At 45.8% G+C, this 13,041-nt stretch overlaps 1 protein-coding gene across 3 annotated transcripts in view; it reads left to right on the top strand.

The window, feature by feature from the left end:
* CNGB1 (cyclic nucleotide gated channel subunit beta 1) overlaps nt 1-13,041 on the top strand; it is a 141,212-nt gene that overhangs the window by 29,816 nt on the left and 98,355 nt on the right. The gene's annotated exons all lie outside the window — the stretch shown is intronic.

Here is a 13,041-nt window from a genome sequence, read left to right on the forward strand (position 1 = left end):
TACCCCCATTTAACTGTCAGGCCCATGGAACATACATGTAACATGCCAGAACACATATGTAATACAATATTTACATGTAAAAAGGCATTGGTATGATACCATGTATAATGCATATATGTGTAATATGACACAGGTGTGGCCGGAGACCCCGGCACATGTGGATAATGGCGGCCACAGCACTAAAGGAGTTAATCCTCTGTGCTGCGACACCATCTTGGACAAGGGGCGCTTGGCGCTAAATAAAAAAATTGTATTCACATTGTGTATGGGCACCATGGACCCGGTCTCCCTCCAGCAACCCTGGCACCGTCCAGCTGTAACCCCCCATCCTCCAGTGGAGAGGGAATGTGGCATGGCCAAGCGGTGTGCTGGGAGACGCTGCAGCCGGGATGCTGTCCCGGGCTGCAGCGCTACAGAAGCCGCTGCTACACGGCGGTGCGCTGGGAACTGCCGCAGCTAAGAGTCCAGGCACAGCAGGTTGGAAGCCAGCTTCCCAGCGCAGCCAGTCCAGTGTTAAGGAGCCCAGAGATGGGCAAAATAGGTTAAATAAAGATATTTTAAATGTATTAATATACGTGAAGCACTGAGCTGGGACTGAAGGTCCGCAGCTGCAGTGTTATGTGGTGTCGGAAGCCTGTGCTGAGCACAGGCTCCGTATGATGTATAAAGTGTAATTTAAATGTGAAAATGCACTTTGAAAATTACTTAAGGAAGGAATCCCTGTGATAAGGAAATTAGATGGTAATTTTGGTTTCCTCCTGAATGTCTGAGTGGCCACTGCACAGCAGGTAGCAGGCTTTGTGTTCCTGTGTAAAGGTGTTAGTAGTACATGACTTGTGTATGTGATGTGTCAAGGAATCCAGGCTTTCCTGTCCATTTAGTAAATATTCTAAGGAAATTGGATTGAACCCTTTGACATAATCTGGATCTATTTATGACAGGAAAATGTTCCAATTGATATATGAATATAAATGTCCCAGGCATGTACACCTCCCGCACAATGCTGAATTACCCCCTGTGGTATGCTGTGTGGATTTTGGATAAAAAGGCACAAGTTTGGCCTGTAAAGTTGTACTTCTTGGTATAGGGAAAAGGGAAAGGGTTTTTTTTGGTCCATGCACAAGTGTTCACTGTGATTACTCAAAAAGATAAGTGTGAATTAATGTAATGTTCCACAATGAAAAAGAGTATGCTGGATACAATCATATCGATTTGTCATGTATGTGGAGGTGCTCCCTAGAGAGTAATATAATATAGCATAAAGAAGACAGAAAAGGACTCTCTCTTTTTTTGGGGCACAACTTGTATATGATATGTTTTTTATTTAAAAATTAACTTTTATTGTTTTTAGTGAAATATATGAGCCGACTACGAACACACAAACGTATACACATACAAAACATAAAACATACAGAGTCTTGCCTGGGAGAGTATACAGTATCTCCCTAGGTAAAGCAAGAAAAAGTTAGAAAAAGAGCAAAAAAACCAATGACACCCTCTTGCCTCCACAATTGGTCTTGGGCAAGTGGGCTTGCTCTTTCTGATGAAAATACAGCGAAATATTTCCTTATATATTCCTCGGATGTCTAATTATGCTCCTCTGAAATTTAAATTGGGAGTCTTACAGTAGCAAGTAGCTATGTTATTATTGAGGAGAATTTCTAAGGCAGTAAATATTTGTAAGGTTTCAAATATTAATGGGTTGGTTTTTTAATTGTTAGAGACACTAAGGTGCTACTAGGTCTATAAGTTAAAGATTTACCAACCGGATAGCTTATTATCTTTGATTCAGATAAGCACAAATACACCCTGCATTGAATACCAGAGAATCACAGTGGTAAGCACATGGTATGTGTTTTTTTAAAGTTAGTGAACAGTAATTTGGGCATGAAGGTAAAGAGATTAGAAAAATGGATAGAAGAAAAAAAGAGAGGAATCTCCTTTCAGTCCGTAGCTACTGCTGCTGCTTGCTGAGTGATGCACCGATGCCAATATAGCAAGTGAGCGAATGCTTACAGACTTAATTCTCCCACTTAAGGAGTTAGTGGGCTTCTGGTGTTGGTGCCCAATATGTGGAGCCACTTGGTTAACCTGAGGTCCTTGCAAGTGAGCTACGCACACATTTGACTCCAATGAGAGAGCCCAGAAATTTAGATGCAAGATATGTGGATGATCCCTCTTCCTAGCCCTAGATGCTGCTCTTTACCCATTTGCCTGTGGCATTGATGGGAAAATGAGCGATCCCAGGCAGGGGGACCTAGTTGTGGTCTCAATAGTTGTTTAAGATGAAGGGAGAGGGAAAATTAGAAACATTTACCATGTACTTAAAAATTGTGGAAATAGTATAGTAATACACAAATTATATGGCGCTCAGATGCACATGATATCTAAATATTTGTATGTGTATTTTATTAGAAATACAGTGTCACTTGCACCCACTGGTCAGGTTGGAAATTCAAAGATTTAGGGCTCCTTATCTGTTGTGGCCAATTAGCACTCAACCAGATAGCACAATATTATAAACCACATGTCTCAAAAGCTGCTTGTAGCTAATTTAACGGTATTATAGACTTTATGGGTGACATTCTATGGGATGAGATGTGTGTTTTTTGGCGAATATTAGTACAAAAAATGGTGACATCGCATTTTTCCTTGAAATCGCATATTTAATAGGATGCGCTAAGGGACGGATATCGCATATTATGTGCGATAACTCATGCGGACCGAAAGTGTGAGAAAAAAATCAAATTTTTATCGCATTCAGATGTTTTCGTACAGAAAAGTATACAAATCGCTTATTTAATGGGATGCGTTTTCGAAAATCGCACTTTTAAGGTGTCTAATAATCGCACTTTTTTCAGACCAGGTTCTGTTGGGCGATTTGGCCAAGTGCACAAATGGTTAATTTCAACACAGGTGCACTCAATTTCACTCAGAAACACCCCTACATATACCCCAACATCATTAAGGACACCTGTGAGGGTTTGCGACATGGAGATTTTGCAGAGTGGTTTGGAGTTGCTGATTTGTGATGTGGCCCATTTGGAGGAGCTGCGCCCAGATCCAGGTAGCCCCCCGACTACTGCGTACCCCACGTATGTATCGTGCTCGGCTGTACCTGGACTCCCTCTCGGATCAACAGGTTGTGGGGATATTTAGGCTGAACCGCAATAACCTGTTGGACTTATATGAGCAGGTGAGAGATGATTTGGACCCTTTCGGGGGTGGCAACTATGCAGTGTCTGGGCTGCAGAAATTAATGTGTACCCTCTACTATTTGGCCACAGGCTCCACTCAGTCTGTGACCTCAAGGTCCTTGGGGGTATCACAGCCCACTTTCTCTAAGCATTTTACTCAAGTGTTACTTGCTTTAAAGAAGTTGTGGCGGACATACATCAGATTCCCACGTTCTGAGTTGGAGTGGCAGGACCACAAGGTGGCTTTTTATAGACTCTCAGCATTCCCTCACGTGCTGGGAGCTTTAGACTGCACACACATTGGGATTAGGGCACCGCACGTGCGGGGATACGTCTATGTCAATTGGCGTGGGCGGCACTCTTTGAACATTCAGGTGGTATGTAATGCTCATCTCAAAATCCGGCCTTGAAAAAGCTAATAGCGAAGCATACGCCGGCTAGCGGTGACGCTCACTCATTCTCAGCACTTAGAAATGTATTTTGATCTGTAAAAAAAATTTTCAACAGGTATTATAACCAGGGGGGTGCGCTATTATACTGTAAGACTACCCACCACTATTGGTCAAACACAGCCTGGGTACGCCACATTTGAATGTTTCACGCTGGACCATGTGTGGACAGAGTACACACTTAATGACTCTGCCTGCTGTTACGGGTCTATAAAAACCTGTGCACACTAGGGAGTGATAACTCTATAATAGGACTGCTCGGCTTCTACTTATATATAGCAACATATAGCAATTCTAGCTATTCTATACAGCCGATACAGCCCTATCAATGGAAATTGTTACTGTCTATAAACTCTGAGATAGAAACATACTAACCAGCACTGATCTATGTGGATAGTGTTGGTCATGTACCTTGTATCTACAGAAACTGGTTGAGTGAAAACCCAGCACATAAGCGTTGACATAACGGTCGACACAGGCTGTTATTCTTAAACTAAATACTCAGTATATGGCTTCCCAAGCTTACTATTAAAGTAAAAAAATGTCATATATTGTGACATAGACTCAACTGTGTAACCAATCAGTGTGATATATGACACTATTATAGAACCTATTATTAGCAGAGTCTATTTACCCTAAAGACAATTTATTGTGAAACAAAACACTGCTGCATAGGATATTGCTACATAGCATAACCTATTTAACAGCACTGTGTTTCTTCCAAGTGCATTTCTATCCTCAATCAAGAGTGGCCACACTTAGGTAATATCATACCATTGCATTTAGAACTTGTAGAGAAAACACACTGTTGTAGCATAACTCAGTGTGACGACCTGTGACAGGTGACATGAGAGTTGAGCTGACCTGTGGAATATTGCCTACTCAAATTGGCCTTGGTCTATAAGACTGTATATGTGTTAAAATAACAGAACCATCGACACAGGTCGACACGACACATTTATCATAAATATAAGATATAGAGAATGATACAATGATTATAACCCATTCGATCAAATAATAGGTCACAGTAAGCCTACCATACGTGAGGGTATTTCACGCAGTTGGTACGCACCCCGATACTGGAAGTATAACCCGAATCGGACGCCAATATATAGGTTATTAATTCATTTGACGTAACACAAACAGGTGTCGACGGGAATTACCTGTCAACAGTGCATTACAATTTTCATATTGTGCTGAGGGAGTGAGCTGCCGTTTTTTAAACACACCATATTCATGTTGTCTTTGTCTTGTGTGTTTTTATATTTCGCTAGTTTTACACTACAATAATAAAAGTTAATTTTTACGTGTGAGAGTCATTAAAGGTGCACCACACCGAGACACACTTTTCTCTTTGCTTGTCTTGTGTATATCCCATACTGAGTCCAGTGGTAGCACACCTCCCACAGAATTTATCTCTAGGAAAATACCTAGTATACATAAATCTTGGGGGGTCCACTACATTTTCCTCAAGCATTAATGAGGGTCCTGTGCAATTGACCAACTTTCTCTGTGTCGTCATCTCAAAATCCTAAGTGTTGTAGCAGGCTTCCCTGGGAACTGCCATGACGTCTATATTCTGAGGCACTCAGCCCTCTGCAACCGATTCAACCAACAACAAATGCCAGAGGGCTGGCTACTTGGTAAGTACATTTTTACATATTACCCTCTCTGTCCTTATTTGTACCTGCTCCAATGTGTGTGTTTCCAGTTTCACAAGCATATTGCTCTTGTCCCAGTGTCTCCTGTTTGCACAATGCACATACCTTACCATATAAGGCAATAACTTCCTATCTGTGTTTTAGGTGACTCAGGATATGGGTGTGTTTCCTGGCTCATGACACCTTTGCGCTCCCCAGAGGGCCCTGTACAGCACCGGTATAATGAATCCCATATTGCAACCCGCAATGTGGTGGAGCGTACATTTGGTGTATTGAAAAGTAGATTCCGGTGTTTGGACCGGTCATCGGGTACGCTGCTTTACCACCCAGCAAAAGTAGTGATGATCGTCCAGGCTTGCTGCATGTTACACAACATAGCCCTGTCCCAACCAGCCTATGTGGAGGAGGAACATGCAGCAGTCGTGCAGGAAGCCCAACCTACCACACCTCGGGAAGTGAGGGGTACGCAGGGAATCTGGTGCATACACAAATCATCAGGCATAACTTTTCTGGTAAGCACATGTGCCCTGTATTCCAACATGTACCTTTGCTGTAAGTGTACTCATAAACAAATTATTTAGCAATACCATCTGTTTCCACCCACATTTAGCCTAATACACAGAGCCCAACTGATGCAGCTGGTGGTGCTGACCTATCCCTTGTAAGTACATTTGTAACATGTATGAATTAATTTAGCTCTAAAACATGGCTCACCTGGTGTTGTCACACATGCCCTGACACACTATAACCATTACAGTCCAAACAATGAGTGCCAGAGCTTGCTGGAATATGTAGTTCCACAAATTTGACGGGCCAGAAGTTACCCAACACTACTTTTCAGCAATCCCATTGTCATATACAGGGCCGGTGCTAGGGTGTCCGGCGCCCTCCTGCAAACCATACATTTTGCGCCCTTTCAAATTGCCATTGCAACAAGCTGAAGCCTGATTGTGGGAGTGTATGCGACATGCGATCCTATGGAGGATCTCTGGTACATGTACATGTATGCATACACCGTCTCAGTGCTGTGTCCTCAAAATGTTGCAGGCACTAAAGGTGCCCATACACCTATGGGCTAGATCGCATCGCACGGCATGCAAGCAATGTGTGTGCGATGCGATCCGAAAGCAGTACAAATAGTATGTGCAGCACTTGTGACTGAGGCGGAAAGGAGGGGAGAGAAGGAGGAGATGGAAGAAGAGGGGAGGAGATAGAGGGGGCAGAGTGTTGAGGACTGGCAGTGGCACTGGCACAGCACACTGAGAAGAGGGAAGGAAGGGGAGGCGGCGCTGCTGCCTGTTCGTCATTTAATTGACAGCTGACAAGCGTAGGGAGCAATGGGTAGGGGGTGGATCCGGACATGACATGTCATCCAGGCATTCACAGACAGCGCTACATGCCTCAGCACAAGTGTTCGTGAGGAAGAGGGGGCAGGTCGCAGGAGGAGGACAGTGTGTGCGCGGTGCAGGGAGCTGCTCAGATTCTCCATACTGCCGCCCGCTGTCAGACAGGCGCTGCGGGCAGCTTGCAGGAGGCAGTGACAGTGAGGGCTGAGGCAGGTTTAGCAGAGCAGGGAGGGAGACAGCCCTTTACAGCATGGTGCCTCCCTGCTTTGCAGTAGCTGCTGAGTGGGTAGCGCCGGCCCTGGTCATATACCATTACACTATGTCATATTTCACACAACAATTGCTTTAAAAATAATACACAGACAAATTGGTATGCGTTTAGACATTTTTACTGCAGTATAGTAAAAACAACCTGCATTTTTGTCACTCAAACATTCAAACTGTCGGGGGATGTAACAAGATGTATTGCATATTAGATGCAAATTAAAAATGTATAAAAAATATAAATTATTTTCTCCTACCATCAGGCCACCCTAAACCACTTCTTGAAGCTGCACCCAGGCCACCCCAGGTCCTAATACTGCGACAGGGTGGGGAAGTGGGGGAGCCACTTACTGGGGTACTAGATACACTACTCAGTGTAGATGCTGCTGCACCTACGACATTGCCTTCCATCTGCTGAAGTTGTGCCTGCATACCTATTAAGGCATTGGTCTGCGCTGATTGGCTAAGTGCAGCTATACTTTGCGCAAGGCTGCCAATATGGCTATTCTGTTCCCTTACAGCAGAAGTAAGATCTGCAAAACGGGTGTCAATGCTATTAGCCATGCGCACATGAGTACCTACACCAACCCGTACACTCCTTGAAATTTTTCTTAATCAAAGAAAAGCGTGATGCATGTACCCCTGGATGTTCCCTATTTTCAGGCTTTGGGAGGCCATAAATTAAATTTGTTTCTCCTTGAAATTTACCAAGGAGTTAGCTACTTGTGCAGCAGAAGCTGCTGTATGGGGTGTGTTTGTGGGTGGGGGTGGGTTGGGAGTCACCCCACTTGGGGGAAGATCACTCTGTGATGACTGTTTTTGATGGGAGGGGGATTGTGGGAAATACCGGTGCACATGCAAAAACACGAATCAAAGTTATTGAGTATTTGAAAATAATTCTAAATCCACAATATTGTAATAGGGTTCCTTAGTGTTTGTACTTCAATGGCTGGTGGAGGTGCTCCCCTGAGAGTAGATGAACATACAAGTGGGAGAAAGAGAAAGTACTCTCTTTTTTGCTGGGGGCACTGCTTTTGAAAAAAGTTTTAAAACTTAGCTTTTCATTTTTTAAACAATTTTATAAGAATAAAATGGACACACGTAGATACTAACATAACATACAAAAAACATATAACATACAATGAGAGTGCGCAGCACTAATGGGGTGTCTTCACTAGCACTCTATTATCCAGTAAGCATTGTGTAAATCAATTGTATAGTGTGTACAAAAATTCAATGTGCACACTAAATGCTTCTGTAACAGGGAAATCACTCGGGCCCTTATTCTGGTTGGTGCGGTAATAATTCGTGCCGCCGATGTTTTGTCTGCGCATGTGCAGAGGCGTCTCTGCGCATGTGCGAGCGGGGCGTAGGGCCAAATCCCGCATGATATGTGAACACTCCGAACAGGGGGTGGAGAGGGGCGTGAAGGGCTATTTGGGCTCATTACCATATGCATACGCCCCGCGTTTCATGGGCGTTCCCATGCAAACGCTGGGCGTATGTATGGTAATGCAGTCGTGACGCACGTGTAGGGGGCGGACATATGACATCGCCGGATGTCAGCTGCCCGCCCAGATCCCTGCTTTTGCACGGAGAAATGCCCGTGTGGTCTGAGGTTGCGGGAGCTGGTGGACCACTCGGTCCTGCATTCGATGGTCTGCGACCATCGAATGATGGGGGAGGTTCCCTTAGATGGAGGAGGCGTATTCCGTGAAAAATACACGTGCGGTCCGTTCGGCCAGCTTCTTACCACGTACGGACGGAGTTGGCGATCCGTATGGAAGGCGGGGTTTCGCACGCACGGTCCTGGCCACATATTCGGATCCGGCCGCACCGATCAGAATAAGGCCCTCTGTGATGACGTCTGTATTTCCTCCTCAGCCGCAAAGGTCTCCACGGGTTCTAGAATGATGTCCATTTCGTCCAACATCATAACAGAGTATTCTGTTGGTTGTGTTCCTAGTTGTACAGTACCTGTGGATACAGATGAAGAGGTAAGTACTGATGCATATATAGGCCAGTCTCTCTTCAGTACTGTTTTTGAAAGGGCTTGAGATGCTGAATGCACATACCTAGGGGTATTATGTACTTACACATGTACCACGATACTGCATGTAACATTGACATTAATAATAAGTGAGATGGCTAGGTCAGATTACATTCATTTCCGTTGCAATGTAGCAGCAGGAGATGAATGTAGTGTGAGATATTGTTGATGTGACATGGGTGTGTGTACTGTATGTGTAATGGCCTGTTTTTTGTTCATTTACCTGTTTCCACAGATTCTGCTCCAACGGGCCTTCTTTTCTGTGATGCGTGAGCACTTCGGGACGGACAATCTGTGAAAGGAAAGATGGCCAGCCATTATCTACCTTGCAATTGATAAACATTTATGCCAAATATGCATTGAAATGACATTACTGGACAATACTTCCTTTGGTTAAGGACTACATTATTTAGTCCCCACATTATTTGACATATGTTTTACACCTGAATTTTTTGTTAGATTATTATTAAACTATTTGTCACATTACAACTGGTGGAAAATCTGTGGTATGTAGGCATGGCAGCTAAACCACCAGTAAACCAAAGTTTTTTGGGCCACATACATGTTAAGCTGCTAGAAAGAATGTTAAAGTGTTGATCAATATCAGCAGTTGTGGAACTACAAGGCCAAGCATTATGACCAATTTGAAAGTAGGAGCAGGCAATTTTTTTTGCCTGACCTTGCTGGGCTATGTAGTTCCACGGCAGCACTTTACTTAGCATAACAATACAAGTGAACATTACAGTTTGAAAACATTGCCATGTATGTTTAAGATTGCATGTGGTCACACTTACCAGCTCTGGGTGGCGTCGGCGGCCTATCGGTATCCACGACGTGCATGCCAGGCAGGACCTTAGGGGGTATGATTCGCTTTAACTTGACCTCAAAGGACGTGTAGCAGATAGTTGTGGGGCTTCCTCCGCCAGTCTTGGTGGCCTCCTCCAACTCCATGGCCATTTTAATTTTGAGCTGTCTCTTGATATCGTTGAACCTCTTCTTGACGTTTCTGACCAGGCGCTTGTGCTGACTTACAGTGTTCACCGCCTGGGTGATGTCCTTCCACATAGCCCTTTTCCGCTGTGCAGTGGTCTTGTGGTGACTTTTCCCCAGTAACCGGTCAAACTCGGGTATGATAGCCCGGACAAGCGCAGCATTTTCCTCGTAGGAGAATCTGACCTTTTGGCCACTTTTTGTGTGGCCAGCTTCTACCTCCTCCTCCTCCTCCTCCTCCTCATTTTCTACTCCAGCCATGTACCCCTCCTCCTCCATGCCAGTGTCTTCCTCCTCCTCACCTCCATCTTCCTCCACCTCTGACATGTGGCCCTCCTGCAGCTTCTCTGGGGTACGGAATAGGTCCTGGGTATAGGATGGGGATGCCAGCGGATCCTCCACCTCCTCCTGCTGGGGTTGGTCCGCCAGGGCCTGGTCTGGGGCTGGCCTTGCTGTGGCCATGCTGCCTGCCACACTGCTGCCACTCCCTGTAATGGAGGACGACCTCAGCAGTCCTCTGCTGCCTCTCCCACTTGGCTGGCTGCTGCCACTGCTCCCTCTGCCACTGCTCCCTCTGCCACTGCTCCCTCTGCCACTCTTCACTCTGCCACTCTTCACTCTGCCACTCTTCACTCTGCCACTCTTCACTCTGCCACTCCTCACTCTACCACCAACACCTCTTCCTCTGCTCACACTGCCACTGCTCCTCTCCATGTTCCTTACTTCCTATCAAAGAGTGAAATGGCGCCAGTGCCCCTTTATATAGGGGGTGTGATGCATAAGGGAGGGGACAGAGGTGGGCCAATAGGTTAGGGGGTTCTTAGTCATGCGGAGACAGTCTTGTAAATCGCACTCCTGTTGGTCCAAAACTCGCACATGACCGGCCAAAGAAATTGCACTTTTTTGTGTCATAAAATCGCACCACTTCGCCGCAAATCGCACTACATCGCACTTTTCAGCCTCCAAATCGCATTGCATTAAATATGCGAATTATTACCAAAAAATGCGATTTAAAAAAGTGCGAAGAGCGGCGATGTGGAGCGAGATAAAAAAATGTGCATTTATCTCATCCCATAGAATGTCACCCTATGTCTCTCAAGCCGTATGTCTGATGCAGCCAGTTTACAATTGGCTAGGTAACACAATATTATAGAACATGCATATAAGATCCGATATATATCTATACATCAATGTCTATCCAGCTCTTAATAGTGAAGGCTTAGCCTAATTAGCCAAATAGCACAGTATTACAGACCGTATATCTCTCAGGCTGTTTCAAATGCGGCTAATTTGCAATTGGCCGGATAACACAATAATATAAATCATGCATGTAAAATCCAATGTGTATCAACAGAGCACACTTTCTATATCTCTTGGAAACAGTGTTACTAGTCTACTACAGTTAGTTACATCGCCTTACTTCGGCCCCAGACATTGCCTTACTTATCGGCCCCACATCTCTCAAGCTGCTTGTTCTAATGCAGCAATTAGCCAAATAGTCAAAAGATATATCTGCAAGGTACAGTATCCCTAGCTCTATCCCTATCCAGGGGAGAGCATGAAAACATTTGTTTGCATACGTTTACAATTATGCCGCAAAAGAGCAGTAATGAGCACAGTAGCAGACAAATATATTCTGTATAGACCCGGGAACACCCGGTATACTTAGCTCCTGTGTGCTGTGTCTCAGGAGGGCTCTCCTTATATCGTGTGGCAGCAGCTCTATTTGGCAGTGTAGGGACTCCTAATAGGGATTATCCGGCAGTATGATACTGTCTCTGCAGAAAGCGCCTGTCAGCCGTGACCTCCGACTGTTCTCTGTGCGGCTTCAGAGCTGGAGCGCAATCCAGTTCAGTTGTGCTGGTAAGCCTGGGTAAGTATCGGGTCTCCGTACGGCAGTGGTGGCCAACCCATGGCTCTTGAGCCTCATGCAGCTCTCCCCCTTGTAAAGTGCGGCTCCTGCTGCCCGCTGCCCACCGTCCGTCCCAGTACCCCCTGCTGCCGGTTCCCTGAATCCCTTCTCCTTCTGAGGGGAGGAGAGTGCGCATCACACATCTCTCCTACCCCTTACTGTGCATCGTTGTGACTGGGCCGTCTGCCAATCAGAGCTTGGTGGCCAGCAGCCAATCAGGAGCCGGCCAGCGAGCTTTGAATGGTGGACGGCCCAGTCACAGGGAAGTGAGGGGGAAGGAGACGCGTGGTGTGCTGTGCTCTCCTCCCATCGGTGACATGACAGGAGGACTGCAGGGGGACACCAGACTGTCCTCTCCCCGCCCGGCAGCAGCAGCAACAATGGTGAGTGCTGCCTGCTGCTGGGGAATTTGCACTGTGGGGGCATAGCAGTTTGTGGCACTGTGGGGGCATAGCAGTTTGTGGCACTGTGGGGGCATACCAGCTTTCTGGCACCGTAGGGGCATACCAGCTTTCTGGCACAGTAGGGGCATACCCGGCACCGTGTGGTGTATACCTGGCACCGTGGGGGGCATATGTATATATGGCACTGCACTATTGGAGGCATATTTGTATCACACCCACCCAAGGGGTCAAAATAGACTACACCCCTTTTTTTGGTGCATGCACCTTCGGCTCGCGCATGATGTCGGCTCTTTAGCTTGACTAACGATATTTTTTGGCTCTTTACCTCTGACCGGTTGGCCACCCCTGCCATACGGCTTAGGGGATCAGACCTCTGCCTGTCAGCAATGCGTTTCAGGCAAAATGGAGACTGTGCTCCATGCATCAATGGGAGCAGAGTGTCAGCCTCCGTGCTGATCCTTAATGCAGGGTGTAACAGGTGTGTGCCATTGGATCTGGCATCCGGGGGAAGGGGTTTAGACGGCCGTTTCGCTAAGGCTTCATCAGTTGTTCAAAGTTGTACTTCTGCCTGACTTAAATACTGTAACATCATCTGTATGCTGTGCCTCCTAGGGATAGGAGAGGGCTCTTTTAAGAGCTTATATTTGAACAAATAAACCATCTATTGGCACAAGTCGACCACTTTCATCTTGTGACCAACAGAATTACTGCAATAATTCTGTTCTCCAGCTGTTCTGGGTACAAGGGTCCAGAGTCCTCCCAGTTCCT

Source organism: Crinia signifera, chromosome 11 (genome assembly GCF_055691185.1).
Source record: "Crinia signifera chromosome 11, ASM5569118v1, whole genome shotgun sequence".
Taxonomy (NCBI): domain Eukaryota; kingdom Metazoa; phylum Chordata; class Amphibia; order Anura; family Myobatrachidae; genus Crinia; species Crinia signifera.